Source organism: Leptosomus discolor, chromosome 2 (genome assembly GCF_034619465.1).
Source record: "Leptosomus discolor isolate bLepDis1 chromosome 2, bLepDis1.hap2, whole genome shotgun sequence".
NCBI lineage: Eukaryota > Metazoa > Chordata > Aves > Leptosomiformes > Leptosomidae > Leptosomus > Leptosomus discolor.
In genome coordinates, this window is record NC_141392.1 from 21707195 (window position 1) to 21722592 (window position 15398).

The following is a 15398-nucleotide window of genomic DNA, read 5'->3' on the forward strand; positions in this document are numbered from 1 at the left end:
ATGTGGATACACAAAACGCTCAAGTTTTAGGGTAGGCATGTCCCTAATTCAGGAAGAAAAAGGGTCAAAACCACAGCAAGAAGATGAGATTGACCACTGTCTCTTCTCAGATGTACTCAATACACCAGCCTCACTGGTAGTGCAAGACAGCAGCAGTGGGAAGTGCACAAACAAACAGCTTTATTTTTCTTTCTGTTGAGAGGAGAAAGTTGTGATATAAGTTGGTGAAACAACCCAATGAAAAAGTATGTGAAATCTAGAGGGGCGGGGGGAGAGTGAGGTGGAAGATTTTGTTCTTTGTATTGTTTACAAAGCCCAGCATTAGTAAACTCTGAGAAGGGGCAGTGAAACAGTGACATTTTCCCATGATGCACTTCAGGGCTGTATTTGCTGCTACCAGCCGTGGAGCAAATAGAAGACTACATCTCCCCCTGGCACGTGCTTCCTCAGCAGCAGCATCCTCAGTTGCCCCTTCTCCCGCAGTAGCATTTCAAGTAGAACTGAAGGAGTGAAATGACAGACTGAGGCTTGGGATCACATCTGAGTAGCTGAGCCTCTTCTACTGCCTGTGATCTGCAAGTGAGGAAACAGATTGACTGTTCTGTGCCAGGCTGCTAGGCAAGGCTCATAGGAAGAATTTGGTGGTTTGGCCTTGGGCTTACAGAACTAGGTTTAAAATAACAAGTTTTAGGCTAAAATAATTTAGCAATTCTTTTCTGATAACAGAAACAATTTCCATCCACCTGAAGCCCCACATCACTCACATTTCCTAGAACAGAAGCATATTTTAAGAGGAAATTATGTCCAGAAAAAGGACTAGGTGTTTTGTACCCCCTTATTCCCTAGAGTGAATGGCTGTAATAATTATGAAGATCCCAGCAAAATAAGAGTAAGAATATTGCATCCATCTCCCCATAGCAAGCACTCAACGGTAAGAAAGGTGGTCACTGATCTTAATACTGCAGTTCAGTATACACATGAAAATCTAGAAATCGCTGGTGAACTTATTGGCAGCTGGACATGCACAGAGCCCTTTGAAAAGCAGGTCCATGTCTCTGTTAAGGTCAACTCTGCCAACAGTCTTCTCTTCCAGAGCTGGAGAAACTCCTAGCTGTCCTCCAATAAATATCCCACAATGAAACAGAAGAGAGGGTTGGCGTTGTAGCTTTGTCCTGTTGTGATTTTCCTCAGTGTTCTGTGCACTCAGCAATAAAGGGCAACCTTAAAATTGCAAATCAGAGCTTGGCTCCACCACAGAAACTCCTGAGCTACGTCCCTCCATGGGCTCTCTGGCTGAGGACACCAGAACAACTGCTCTGCATTGAAACTTTGGCTGAAAACTGTTGAGAGATGTAAGCTAGCAGCTGCAGATTACTGTAGTAAAGTTGCATGAGAGGCAACTCATTCTTCTTTTTTCTTAACTGTATTTCTTAAGTAGGTCCTCACTGCTCTAACCTTTTGGGGGGGATTATGGAGATTTTCTTGGCATTGGTGAATGCAAACTCTGCCACAGATTTTAATACCTTGGATTAGTATTAGGATCAGGGTTAAATCTTTACTCTTCATAGCCTAAGAGGGGAGAAATCTTCGAAGACTTATTTCAATCAGATCACTGTTTTTTTGTTCATGCTAAGCCTGTTTTTGTCTCAGTGGACTTTAAGAGTTATGAAGCACCATAATACCCGTTGCAATATATGTTTGTACATGGAAACACTCCTGTCAATTCCATTTCAATCTATTCTAATTCTGATTTTAAAATAATAACAACCCCTCTTAACAGCCAACTCATTTGTGAAATGCATTTAATTTTGATGTTCAAAGTACTGTTCAAGTAAAAAATCTGAGCATTTTAGCCAAAAGCAAGCAGAGGAGATAGGCAAGGCTTTTTCTTTTTTATTTCTTGTGTAAGAGTAGAACAGTAGAACTTCACAAACAACTAAGGCAAAGAGAAATTTCCAAAGTCTTTACTATCGCTTGTTTTGAAAGGAGAGCAATCCCCTACATAGCCTTCAAATCCTAGCAGTCACCATTGAACTCAACCCCAAAATATATTTCCTGCTGGAATGGGTGGAGGAGCTGAAGGACAATAGATAAATCCATGTGCTGTGACATACTCGCTTATCTTGAATCAATACTCATGAAATCAGCAGTACCAAGCTCTCACCTATGTGTAATAAATAGCAGAGATGAGGTGGACACACAACTTGCATCCACAGGGGTGCTATACATCACCCATTTACAGCTGGGCAGTGGTGAGAACAAAAATTGAGGCGTTTTATGTGATCCTGTGATAATTCTACATTTTCCTTTTTATCCCTTCTCTTTCTGCTGTTAGTAATATTAGTATCACTAACCAATTAATGGGCATTTTATGAACACTAATCAAGGTGAAGAACATGCCTATTTGATGTAGGTAGTTGATTTTATTGCATCAACTTTTCTTCAGGGGAAATGGAAACATAGGGAAGGCAGTCACCATGAGAAGCAAGGCAGCCCAGTGGAAGGAGCACCTGGTACTACTTGAGGGAAGGTGCATTGCCAGCACTAGCTTTGCCACTGGCCAGCTGCCTTTTTTTGCCCTCTGCAGCTATGAAATGGAGATAAAGGTGTTTACTTCCATTTATAACAATTTGGGGTGCGGAGCCTGTATAAAATCTGTCTTGTGGTTTTGCATCACTACTAACAATTCCACTGTCTCCAGTTATATGGGAAAGAAGAAAAATGGAAAAAGGCAAAGTGGTGGTTCCCTACTCTAGTTAGAAAATCATACCACATCTCTGGGCCCTGAAGACCCTACTCATCTCTGCTTGTCATCTTGTGACTACCAAATTCTGTTTAATATTTCATTAATGACTTGGTTGATGGACTAGAGTGTATACCTGTAAAATCAGCATGAGGAGAGGGGGTGTAAGCAGGCTGAGGGACAAGATCAGAATCCAAAATGCACTCTATTGATAAATTGGAAAAAGAGTTTTAAATCTACAAGATGAAGTTCAATAAAGACAAACTCAAAGTGCTACACATAGTAAAGAGAAATGGAAAACAGAAATACAAAATGGGAAGAAACTGGTGATGCTGCCATGCAACAGAAAAAAGGTAAGGCCTAATTTTGTACCACAAAGAGGGTATACGTCGACCATGTGACAGTGCAGACAAAATAGCAAGCCTCAATTCTTATGTACATTAATGCACACCCGCTAAGAGTTATTTCTTCTTCACTCAGACAAGGCCTTGATATGTAGCCAGTTTTGAATGGTGTGCTTAAAATAGCAAGCAGACCAATTTGACAGAATCCAGACGAAAACAAGAGGACTAATGGGGGGGGGGGGTAACCCCACAAACAAACAACTATGAGAAAAATTGAAGAAGTTCATAGCAAACACAAAGGTTTTCTATGAAAGGAGGGAACAATGCAGCTTATTTGGAGTGGGGTTAGAGATCATGATGACTCTAATCATCAGAATGGTGAAACATGGAAATTGGCTGGATAGGGCTAATTTTGTGGCAGCTCCTTAATTGGAAGCTTTTAAGGAAAAAGTCAGTTATAGATAATGTAGGTACACTTGCCTGGGCGTGTCTAAAACATGGTTTCGTGACCTATGGTGGTCCCTTTCTGCCCTGCTGAAGTCCTAAACTGGAAAAGTGACGTGTTTTTATCATATACTTAAAATGTACTACATATGATGGGAATTGAGTGTCATAAAATTTTGTACTTTCATTTATTTCAGGTTTATTTCAACTTTTGAGAAATATCGTTTATTTAGAGCAGGAAAAGCAACAAAAATGGGGACCGAGCATACTAAAGCAAACATAGGTTGAATCTTTACATGACTGAGATAGCGATCGAAGAAAATCTAACAGCAAAATAAGCAGGCAAAGAGAAGCTACATAAACCTAGAATGTACAAATCAATGCCAACACAGGCTGCTAAGTAGGACCTGGCGGATTACACTGGCACACACAAGAGGACTCTGGTCCATTTGGTATTTGTTCATTCTTTCCCTCACTCTTGCCCTCAGTGCAGAAAGCATTCAGCTCTTGAATTTCAAGTGCCAGCGTATGCCAGCCGCTTTTCTGATTGCTGCTTCTTTGTTTAAATTACAAGCTCTTAGCAGCAAGCACCTTGTTTTATATTATGCTACAAAACACCCACCACTGTGCTGATGTTCTAACAAAGACAGACAAGACAATGGCATTTCAAAAGGCTGATTAAGAAAAGCCATTACACATCTCCAGGGTCTCATACAAATTCCCTTCGAGAAGATAAATAATGCTACAAATATAGGCCTTTACAAATAAGGCACTGAGACGATAAAAGCTTAATTTCCATAGGAGGAAAGATATACATTTAAGTTATAACTGCTTTTATTCTTGTGTGAGCTGCTAGCCAGAATTTAGCTGCAGCATCACTAAGCAAAAAGAGAAAGGTAAGGTATTGTTTGAGTCATATTAATATGTATGGCACCTATAAATTACTGAAGACAGACTTTTGCCAGTAACCACCATGTGATAAGAGAGTATGTAGTTAATGAAGAAGTCCACAAGCCAGTAAGTTTATTGAGTGATGTGAAAGTGTCTGGCCTAAGTAACCTTCTTTATTACATGAATCCTCCAAGCTGTAAGTAGCATCTTGAACAAGCCTGCCTCAAGCAGCTAAAACAAAGGCTAGCATTGGAAGGAAGCTGGACAAAACACACAGTTCATGAGTTTCTAAGCAGTCGTGAAGACATAATTCCCCTTAAAGATTTGCTGCTGTTACTGGAAGTTGAACACATGCATCCAGAGGAGAAAAGGACTTTGGGTATGTGTATAATCTGCAAAAGTAATGGATATTCAAATAAATGAACAGTCTGCTAAATGGAGAAAGGGAAAGTTCCTTCATGTTTATGTTACTGAAGCATTCTGCCTTCTGGTTTTAAGAATAAGGCCCATCTGGATTTCTGAGCATTTCACAACCATGTCAGACAAATATGTACTGTAAATAAAAGCTCCATTTTAAGTGACTCCAGTATGCTTTACCTTGTTTGTGTTCTTAAAATTCCACTGGGGAGGAAAGTTTGCATGGTAAGTACACTTTCTTCAACAGCGTTTTTTTTTTTCCTATTCCTACAGCTTAAAGATTTAACAATTATATAAGAATTCTCATAGGCCCCACATACAGGTATATGCATGGCCCACAGAATCTCCCTGCAATGCAACTACTATTCTTCTGAAAAGCTCCTAGAACATATCACTCCAAAACATTTAAAAAAAAAAAAAAATCAGTCTAAACAGTTCTAGAATCTTTCCCATTCCAACCTGGGAAGCTGGGCAATGGACTGTATTCCCAAATGTAGCAATGGGACTAGTCTGAAAAATTCTCTAAAGAATAACAGCAAACATTGGATGTGAGGGACTCCATGAGGGAAGTCAGGCTGAATTCCTGCATTTTGATGGACAAAAAGCAGTGATTCCCGTCGCTTCAGTGTGATTCAAAAGGTTATTGTAGAAAATCTTGTTTTTTAAGACTCAGCTCTCCAGTGGTGTATTGCTTTACTTAAAAATAATGACAACAGCCACCACAAGGCCGATGTGCCTGACTTTGCCAACACCTTTAAAAACAGACATCACAGCTGACAGGCAAGACTGTTTCCACATTAAGACCTATAAAAAGAAATTAGAATTCCTTGGGGGGAGTCCTTTTCAAAGCAATTGAATCTCAATTAGCAATTCCTCCTACGTTTTAAAAGACTTACCCAGAGAGTTAGAAATGCCTATTGGCTACTTGGTTGCTCAACTACAAACGTCAAAGTAAACCTCTTCAGACTTAAGTTCCTCTTACTCAGAAGAAAGAAATATTCAAAAACTAACTACAATTCTAGTATGCCTTATACTGTCAAAGACCAACAAGACCCAGAAATATAAATTCCCTAACATCAGAAAATATGTGGAAATCTGTTACAACAGATGGGTTATAATAAAGATTCCTTTTAAAAAGAAGAAAAAAGCATTAGCCACTCTCAAGTACACACCTCATCTTGGTGTTTATCTAACCTAACGTAATTTCTAGTTTTTTTTCATTTTCCCTGAAAGGAAATAAAGGTCTCGGAGTATCTATAATGTGGGCTCCTTTTAAACCTGATAAACTGTAATGGCAGAACATCCATGCTGCAGGAAATCAATTAATTGTGTAAATTGCCAGCATGTGGAGCAGGTGGCTGGACTTCTTGTAAAAGAACAGCATAAAGTCTGTGTTTAGATTTACTTCCATAAAATATTACAAAATGTAGAGACTGGGAAACAACAGCATGGATCTGCTCCCATCCAGCACCGATGTCTCCAGATATGTTAAGCAACAAGGAAGGAGGCAGGAGGGGTGGGGGTGGAATTTAAGTTGTTTTTTCTAAGAGCAAACATGGAAAATTATGTCAACGTTCAGGAAGAGGATCTCCCGCAAAGTAAAAATTGTATTTTCCTACATCAGGCTCATGTCAGGATTGTAGATTTGAATGACAAAAGGGACACACAGCTGCTACTTTTTATTCTGATGAGGTTTGTGAAGTAAGCACAGCCAAGAGAGAATGAGCCCTGTCCTCAACACCATTGCTAAGAAAGGCTTATTTTTCTCCTCTGTATGGAAATCCACTGAGATGTCTCTGGAGGTAGGAAAACCTTGACTATCTTCCCTGGTTAACTCTGGGATTTTGGTAGGTTTTACAGTCAGATGAAACAAAAAGAGCATTTAATATACAAATTTACAACTCCTTGAAGCTACACTGTGTTTCTCAGTCGTTCCATCTATGTCTGTCTACTACTTGGTTCTCAGGTGACAGTGTCATGGACCACTGCATCACCAAAAATCTTAATATGGGAGGCATGGAAAGATTGTTTTTTCCTATGTTCCCCATTGTCCTTGAAGACATCTCCCAAACTGCTTTTCTCTCTGATACTTGCCATGGCCTTACACAAATTCATTCTGTCTTACTCAAACTGCCATTCTACATGCAAGCTATTTACCTTGAGATACTCGGGGGTATGAACCTCAACAGTGCCATCAGAATGTTTCAGCACAGTAAGTCTACTAACATGTAAAGAAAAACAAAGGGAGAAACAGTGCTGGAATTTTGGTTGTCAGAATAATTTTACAGGTGTGCCAGCTGGGAGAAAATATGGAAGCCCTCAAAATTAATATTAAACTAATGTACTTTCTACAAAAAATTTCCTTTTAACAGATGGGGACTTTCAGGCTGTACTCTGCATATTTAAAAATTAATATGAACATTTCATGTAACTTTGATTTTTCTTAGTAATGATCCCTATAACAGAAAGTTAGACCTGAACTACCTTATTCACCACGTGACTCAAGGGAATTACCTTGTTCAGAGCCATCCAGGCGTTAGCAAATACAACACAGAGATATTTTAACTCTCTTTGTGGAGCTAACTCAATGGTAATTTATTGATAAAGACAACAAGTATATAACTTACATCCCATATTGTAATAAAGTTTGAGAATTTTTCTACTAAAAAAAAGAGTCTAAAATAATCTTTAAGTTATATGAAGTAATTAATATGTTTACTGTATACTATTTTGGTAAAACAAAAGTGTTCTTGATTTTCAGGCGTCCAAGCCTTTCCTGAGTTTCAGGTTAAAATTTAATTGAAGTTTCTTTTTTATACTTGTAGATAGATATGCTGTACAGTGATTCAAGACAAACAGTGAGGAATATTTAATTAACTGAGGCTACAGGAGAAGTTTCAGATAGGCAGAATGTAATTACCTGAGCTAGAACTTACTCTCAAAATTATGATTAATTCCTGCAGAAAATAGCAGGGATTTTTAAAGACAATAAATCACTGGAATCTGAACTTTACATCACATCTGAAAGATGGTAGCTCCTGCATTTCATTTCTCCCAGCAAATTAAGAGACCATTTCGGTCAACGGGTGTGTATGTACACAGATGGGTGCACATGTGCACACAAAGGGAGAAGAAAGGAAAGGGTATTCTTACCTACTTCAGAATAAAGGATCATCACCTAAAAACCAACTGATATCACTTGTGATTTTCCCTGGAGTCTCACTGAATTTATAAATTAATGTGTCTTTTTCTTAATTCTAACAAATCATGTTTGAAACCAAAAAGCCACATAGAAACATTCCTATCATTAATTTGCAAGAAAATCCAATCCTCATCCATCTTGAGTTATACCTGCCACAATTTTCTCTTACAATGACATCAGTTTCTATATCCTTTCAAGCCCTAATGAACAAGAATACTACTAACTACTTTCTTAAAATATTTATTTTTCTGATAAATCCCAATAACGCAAAGATTCTTCTTTAAAACCTCACAATTCTCTCTCATATCACATCAACAATGAAAAAATACTTGATCAAACAGATTCTGTATATCCTGAGATCAAATACATTTACCCTTTCAGTTGAATGGAAACATAGCTTTCCATACCTTCTCACTTCATGCAATCACATGCCCAAGTCCTCTGATAGGAATCAACAGGAATGTGCTGTGACACAATCCCAAATGTAAATGATCCATTGTAAGGGGGGGGACAGTCTCGACACTGAGGCTTCTTCATGACAGAGTCGAGGAGCCCTCGTGATTACTGGGACTGAAATGGTATTTCAAGAAAAACCTTGCAGGGATGTTTGGGAATTTTTTGTCCCAGTTAAGCAAGAGAGAACATGCACTGGACCAGGGTGTTTTGTGGAGTCTGCTAGGCGGCAAGATGTCAGTAGACTTAATTTGGTAGCTTCCTCTGCTTATGCATTTTAGCTTGAATGTCAGGGGAACTACATTAATTTAATCAAGCAAAACTGATCATATATATATAAAAATATATATATGAAGACACTAGCTTCTGCCAAAACATTTTCAATGCACTACACCATGCAATGAGGATGAGCTGCAATCAACATCTTAGGAAAAAAAAAATCATGAGCCTAAAAATGCCTTCCTTTTACCAAGTATACTGTGTCATAAATTTTCTATTTTGTGATAGTGTTTCTTGCTTGTACTAATGCAGTATTCAGAACAGACTTAATTTTACATGTCAACAAGTCTGCTGTTATCTTCATTATATGCTTATTGGAGTTTTAATTTTTCAATACATTAATTCGTACATTTGTCTTATAATTGACAATTTTCATTATGCTCTTACACGTAGCAAAGTCTCTCAGCTTTCAAATATTTCAAAATCACTTGAGCTGTAATATTTCTTTTGAGGTAGCTAAACTCTACTGAGCTATGTACTTTGAGCTAAGGGCCCTGCAGGCATGTTGTGATAGAGGGGTTTTGATGCTCAGCTGCTAAATAATTAGAAGGTAAAAGCCAAATGGAAATTAACTTCAGTTCAATCGACCTTTATCATTCCGCAGTTTTATCTAGAAAGTTGTCAGATACTGAGTAACCAGGACTGTTCAGAATGGTTTTGATGAGGTAGTCAGAACTTGGGGAGGACTAAAAAAGTAAATAGATTATTTTGTGAAGTGGAAAAAAAAAAAAAAAATGAAAAAAAGCTGCTAACACGACAGTTTAGGACATATGTATTCTGTAATTAATGAGCGTTATCACCAGCATTTTATTTAGATGATGAAAATTAAATAAGTCAGTCTGTCAACAGAATTAAGATAAAACCGGAAAGTATTTAACTTCTTGCAGCAGAACTATATATGGGCACACTAGAAGCTTAAGCTTGTTAGTAGCCTGTTTTTTCTGTACCTGTAATAAATACAGACAGATAATTCATCTCTGATGAACCTGCAAAATCTCCTTAATCAGTAAAAGCCAAGTGAATGAATAAGGCAATTTAGACAACTGTATAGAACCAAGTCCTATTATCAGCTGTTGTTATTATTATTGTTCCTGAGGGCCAAGAAATTGGAATATTATTGCCTAAAAACACATATAGCCACAAAGAAATGATGGAGTTATCTTAGTGGCTATTTTAAATAAAAAGTAAAAAGCATAAATGTGTAGACAAATCATATCACTGTGGAAGTAACTGGGCAAAGTATCAGATGTGTTTTGCTCTAAATGTGATGTAAAGGATCACTTTTACACAATTCTTATCCCATAGTGCTACAATAAAACCTTTCATATTTCTTTCAGATCCTGTTGAAAAAATCTACGAAAGCTGCAGCAAAACTGAGAGACAGAAATGCTAAATATCTTTCAGGTAACTGAACACAAGTAAGAAAACTGATGAAGTAGAGCTATGAAGGAAAAATGAATAGATATATAATTAATTTGGGTAACTTTAGGACTACTTAACAACAAACAGCAGAAAATTTATATTTTTTTTTCCTCCACAGATTTCAGGTTTGAGCCATTTTCCATTAAAATTAATGAAAATATCACACTGAATTCAACCGAACAGAATCAATCCTATAATTCCGTCCAACTTTAATGTCAGTTATATTTATAAAGCAGGTGTGTAAGGAGGCTTAAAGCAAAACGGCAGAATGTTGAGAGTTTATTTACTGCAAATGAAAATGACACCGATTTTAAAAGACAAGAATAGAGACTGCTTAGACTAATGAAAAAGAAGATAGAGGGGCAAAAAAGCCCTAACTGTTGTGCAGGCTATGTTGATCAAGGTCAGAAAGTAGGAGAGCTTCAAATCTAGATTTCCAGCACAGAGAGAAGCCAACAAAAAAAAACCCTCTAGGTTGAAGCTGAGGAGGTGGGTGTAGGTTAAAATAATTGAACCCACCTGCCTCTCCATAGATCAGCCCATGTATACTATATGATAACAATGAAATTATTACCTGTTCATCTTAGTGTTTGCTGTTCCATAATGGCAACCCCAAAATAAGGTTTATCTGGCTTAAAAATTTCTTCCCCAGAAAGAATCCACATCTTGCACTCTGTAATGGTACTTGCCAGTGTCCTCACGAAGTGCCCTTTAACCTCTCCTGGGCTCAGGGAGGGCAGGACCCTCAGCCTGTAAAGAAGCCATATACTGCTCTGCAGGTTGCCAGGTTTTTGTCTGCCCTCTCTGTACTCCAGTGGTCTAACAGATCCAACATTTTTCCCCACAGGCAGGCTACTTCTGATCACCTTAAATCACTTATTCCTTCTCTTTGTACCTTTGAATATTAGTTCTTCAGACTCCTGCTTTGCTTCTCTCGTCTGCCAAGGTCCTTTTCATTTTGTTAGACTTGTTCAGACTCCAAGTCTGTTCCTAAAGGATAGATTTTAGTTTCAATAAACTATTGTATCTTATCTCTTGAACACATATAGGGGGGCTCTCACCTTCCTTTTTCCTATTACATTCTGGGGTGTGCACACTGTCCCCTCTGTGATGCTAATAAGGTGCACTTTACGTGACTCCAAACTGAGTCCAGGCATTTTATTTCCTAACTTTTTCCTTTCGGGCAGTATCTAACTTCTTTTAAATAAAAAAGTCTCCTTCTTGCAGTCTAATATTGCTTTTTTACCCCTTGGTGTGATACCTTTGAACAAGTTTGACTTGCTGACCTCACCCTATTTCCACTCATCTCCTCACAGTGCTGAGGACTACAGAGAGGCTTGTTCTAAGTAATACACCTGGCATTTTTACCTCTGCAACTGTAGCTAACTGACTTCATAATTCTGCAAAAAATTACTTCCACAAAGGAGTTACATTGTTCATTTTGTGGAGTAGGTGGAGATCCACTTGTAGGCTGATACCCATGGCAAAATCCTGAGGAGCTATAGAGGCCTCAGGTGCAGTTTCTAACCACGGCTTTTCTCAGAGTTTTTTGGGGGGGCAGCTCAGCTGCATAAGAGCATTATTTGGGCTTCTAAAATGCTCTGGAAAATGGTAGCTGTTACTTACTTGCCTTACCCAATGGCTGCAGAGGTTTATCTGTATCTACATGAGGGAGGGACCCAGGTGGAGACAGGAAGGCAGCAGCTCTGCCGCCCAGGGCTCCTGCTCCTGAGGTGGCGATTCCCTCCTGCAGCGAGTGCCCTGGGCAGATGACGGCAGGGGCTCCTCCCCGAGGAGAGGCCAGGGCTGCCCTGTGCCGGACACGGAGGGTTCCGGACGGTTCTGCAGCAGCCCTCGCCAGGGCCCAGCCCAACTCTGCAGAGGAACGCGGGGAGGGAAGGCGTTGCTTTAATGTACATAATGCTTCCAGGGGCTGCCTTTTGGTTTCTCTCTACCGAATCGTGAGGGTCACAATTAAAATATATATGATTGTCAACCAGATCAGCATTGAGGCAGGTGGTGGTTGCTCTGCCAGGTTGAGGGAAGTAGAGAGTGGGCTGCTGAGGCTGCAGCTACAATTAAAATCAGTGCATAAAATTTTAACTTTCATTAAGAAATAAAAACCCTGTGAGACAATAATTCTCCATGTAACCAATTGTTGTAGCTGCAAAGGGAGTGTATGTTTTCATGAGGAAGAGGCCAAGAGGCCTATGCAATGGGAGGCAACAAGATCTGTAACATAATCTCTGTGAAAACATCGTGAAACAGTGTGAAGGTATCTATTTTACAACAGTTAAATAATACCCAAGTCTACCCGTTTTCATTAGCTTCAGAGCTGCCTAGCCATTTGACAGTCATCTGACTTTCATTTCAATTTTATTACATTAGGGAAGTGACTGGAGAAAACTCTGAAAAGACACAACAAGCAAAAAAATAAATAAAAGAACACAAATTACATGTATTAAAACAAGCAACTTATGCAAGATATTTAAGGCATTTTAAAAACATCAAATTAAATTAACCATTAATTTATACCAGAGTTGTCCACAACAATTGTCTTAGAAATCTGACCTGAACTGGCTGATATAAAGCATAAATTTGCTCAAGCTCTCTTACTGGACATAAATCAAGTGCAATGGGCGAAGAGACTCATTTTTGAATGATTTGTGTATCTGGTAGAAGGACATTTTGCAGTTAGGTTTATTATTGCTATTTTTTAAGCATGATCAGAACTCAATAGGCTGGACACAAACTGTGCTTTCTTACTGTTTTCTTGTGTGAAGTTACAGAAAGAAAAAAAAAACTTTTCAGTCCAAATGTAGCAGAAGTGTGTTCATACAATCTTTAAATGTCTTAATTGAAATGCCTGCAAGCTTCACTGCTGCCCACATGAAATGAAAAATTTTCAATACGCTTATACCTCCATGTGCCCAATATATTATTTATATTGGAGAAAGATGAGGCAAGAGAGGGAAGAGTACTCTACTCCGGAAAGCAGATTAAACAGTCTCTTGATAAAAAATAAAACAACAAAAGACCCCTAAGTTCATTCAGTATTTTTATTTACCTCTTCCACAATTTTAATTTTAGCTAGTAGAGTAACAATTTTTTTTTAATGTGTTACTCTGGAACAAAACTGGAATTTCTTCTCTGTACTTTTTCCTATTAGCCACAAATATCATTTAATCAATGTTTTCTATGTTATTTTTCAGAGATATTCAGACAACTTTGTAGCCCCTCAGCTGTACCCAGAGGACAGTGAATCACAGCAGATGCCAGACAATGCTTCCATCACAGAATATCCAACAGTTCCAGAAATATCCTAATATTTTACGGGGAATTTCCATTCCTCAAGGCACATAACATTGCATCTGAAATTAATCTCTCCCTTCACTAGCTAGTGGCATTCGAGGAGCCGTATCAAGAATCTACAGAATTTGGGGAAGATTACAGAGATGTTGGAAGTGGTGCAATTGCTTCACAGTTCAAGCCAGGGGGACTGTGGAGCCACCACAGTGGTTTTTAGGGGCGTTCCTTGTGCCACAAGACATGCACATGAAAAATGTGTGCAGTGTCCTGGTCCACTTACTGTGCCCCATCTTGCACATCTAGGCTAAAGCTAAAATTTCATATGCTTATATTTCAAACCAAAGTTTGCCTGCAGTGAGCTTATTCTTGCTAACTGTAAAAACCCTATCAGACCTGGCAGGAAAACTGATACCTTTCTCAACAAAGAAGCCAAAACTGGAATTAGAATGGAGGAAGAAGAACCCTCCAGATTGCAGACTTTTTAGGCAGGTTCATAGAGGTTGCAATGGCTAGGCCAGCTTGAATGCCCCGAGAAGTGCTCTGTTCAGTTGTGAAACAAAAGGGTACTAAGCTTCCGAAGGTAATAAACAAGTTGTTCCAAGGCAAGTAGAATGAACGATGCCACCTGTCCCTGTGGATTTGTGAGTTAAGTTCCACACACTGACGGAAAATACACCATTTACCAGAGTTAAGGACGTCAGTTCCCCCTAATACCCACTGTGCTCTCTCACCTTGGTACCTGTTAGTCCTGTTCCCTGGCCACAACAGCAACAGCTCCAGCATAACCCATGCTTCTTCCCAGTCTCTTGCCACCTTCCCTGCTTTTTTTCCCTGGTTGCAAGCTGGCATAAGGTTGCATTGCTGTAGGTGTTTTTAAACCGTGTACCTATAACTAGCTAAACGGATTTGTATGTTGAAGGCCTAAGAGAACAAATACCCTATCTGGCTACTTTTTCACCAAGGGTACAACTGTCAAGGTCTCTTGATTCTACAAAGCCACTGATTTTCATGACACTTGTAGAAACTTAATTATCTGTTAGAACTTCAACTTTTTGCCTGAAGTGGTTAGAACTTGCTATCAGTTTCTAGAGATTTTGTTGGGTGAGGGTGAATGTAGGGAAGGGAGGAACGCCCTTGGCAGACAGCAAACTTAATATTGCCTTCAGAAAATAAGCTAAAATAATAACACCTGGAATGTGCCTGTGCTATTAAACTTACCCTTGACCAACTGATCATATGGCTGTCTGAGATGGGAACAGCATCCGTCACAAAAGTAAGGTCCCTAGTGCACCACATGCTGGGGCCCCTATCTTCCATTCTTGCAGTTGTCTTCTCAGATGGTACCTTTTTCTTTAAAGGTCTCCAGAGAACTTACACAAATGGATAAGGAAAAAACATTTTAAGGACAATCACACTTGAAATCAGGGTTTGGAAGAAAAAGCAAATAGGAACATGCCAGTAATAGCCATCCCTGAATTAATCAGCCGGAAATCCTACTCTCAGGATTTGACAATTGATTTAATCTTGACTTTATTTTTAGTTGCTGCAATTAGTGTAAGTGTTAAAACCCAGAGAATTAGACTTAGGATTAAATGCAGTTCCTGGAATCAATCAGAACATACACAAAAGAGTTATTGCCACGGGCATTACACCTGCTTGTAGGCCTGAACTTGTACTACTGAATGAGCCACTGGGAGCCTGATGGCTCTGATTTGTCCCAGAAGTTGAGTATCACCCACATTTGGTTTTCAGGTTTTTCTGTAGTTGCAAAGCAAATTGCATAATGTGGTCTGCCTTACTCTGGGTGTAAGCAGAGCCCATATACACTATTACAACCAGTTTGCCTGCATAAAGGTGCCAGGCACCATGCTACAGATGCACTAGGGCAGTGACA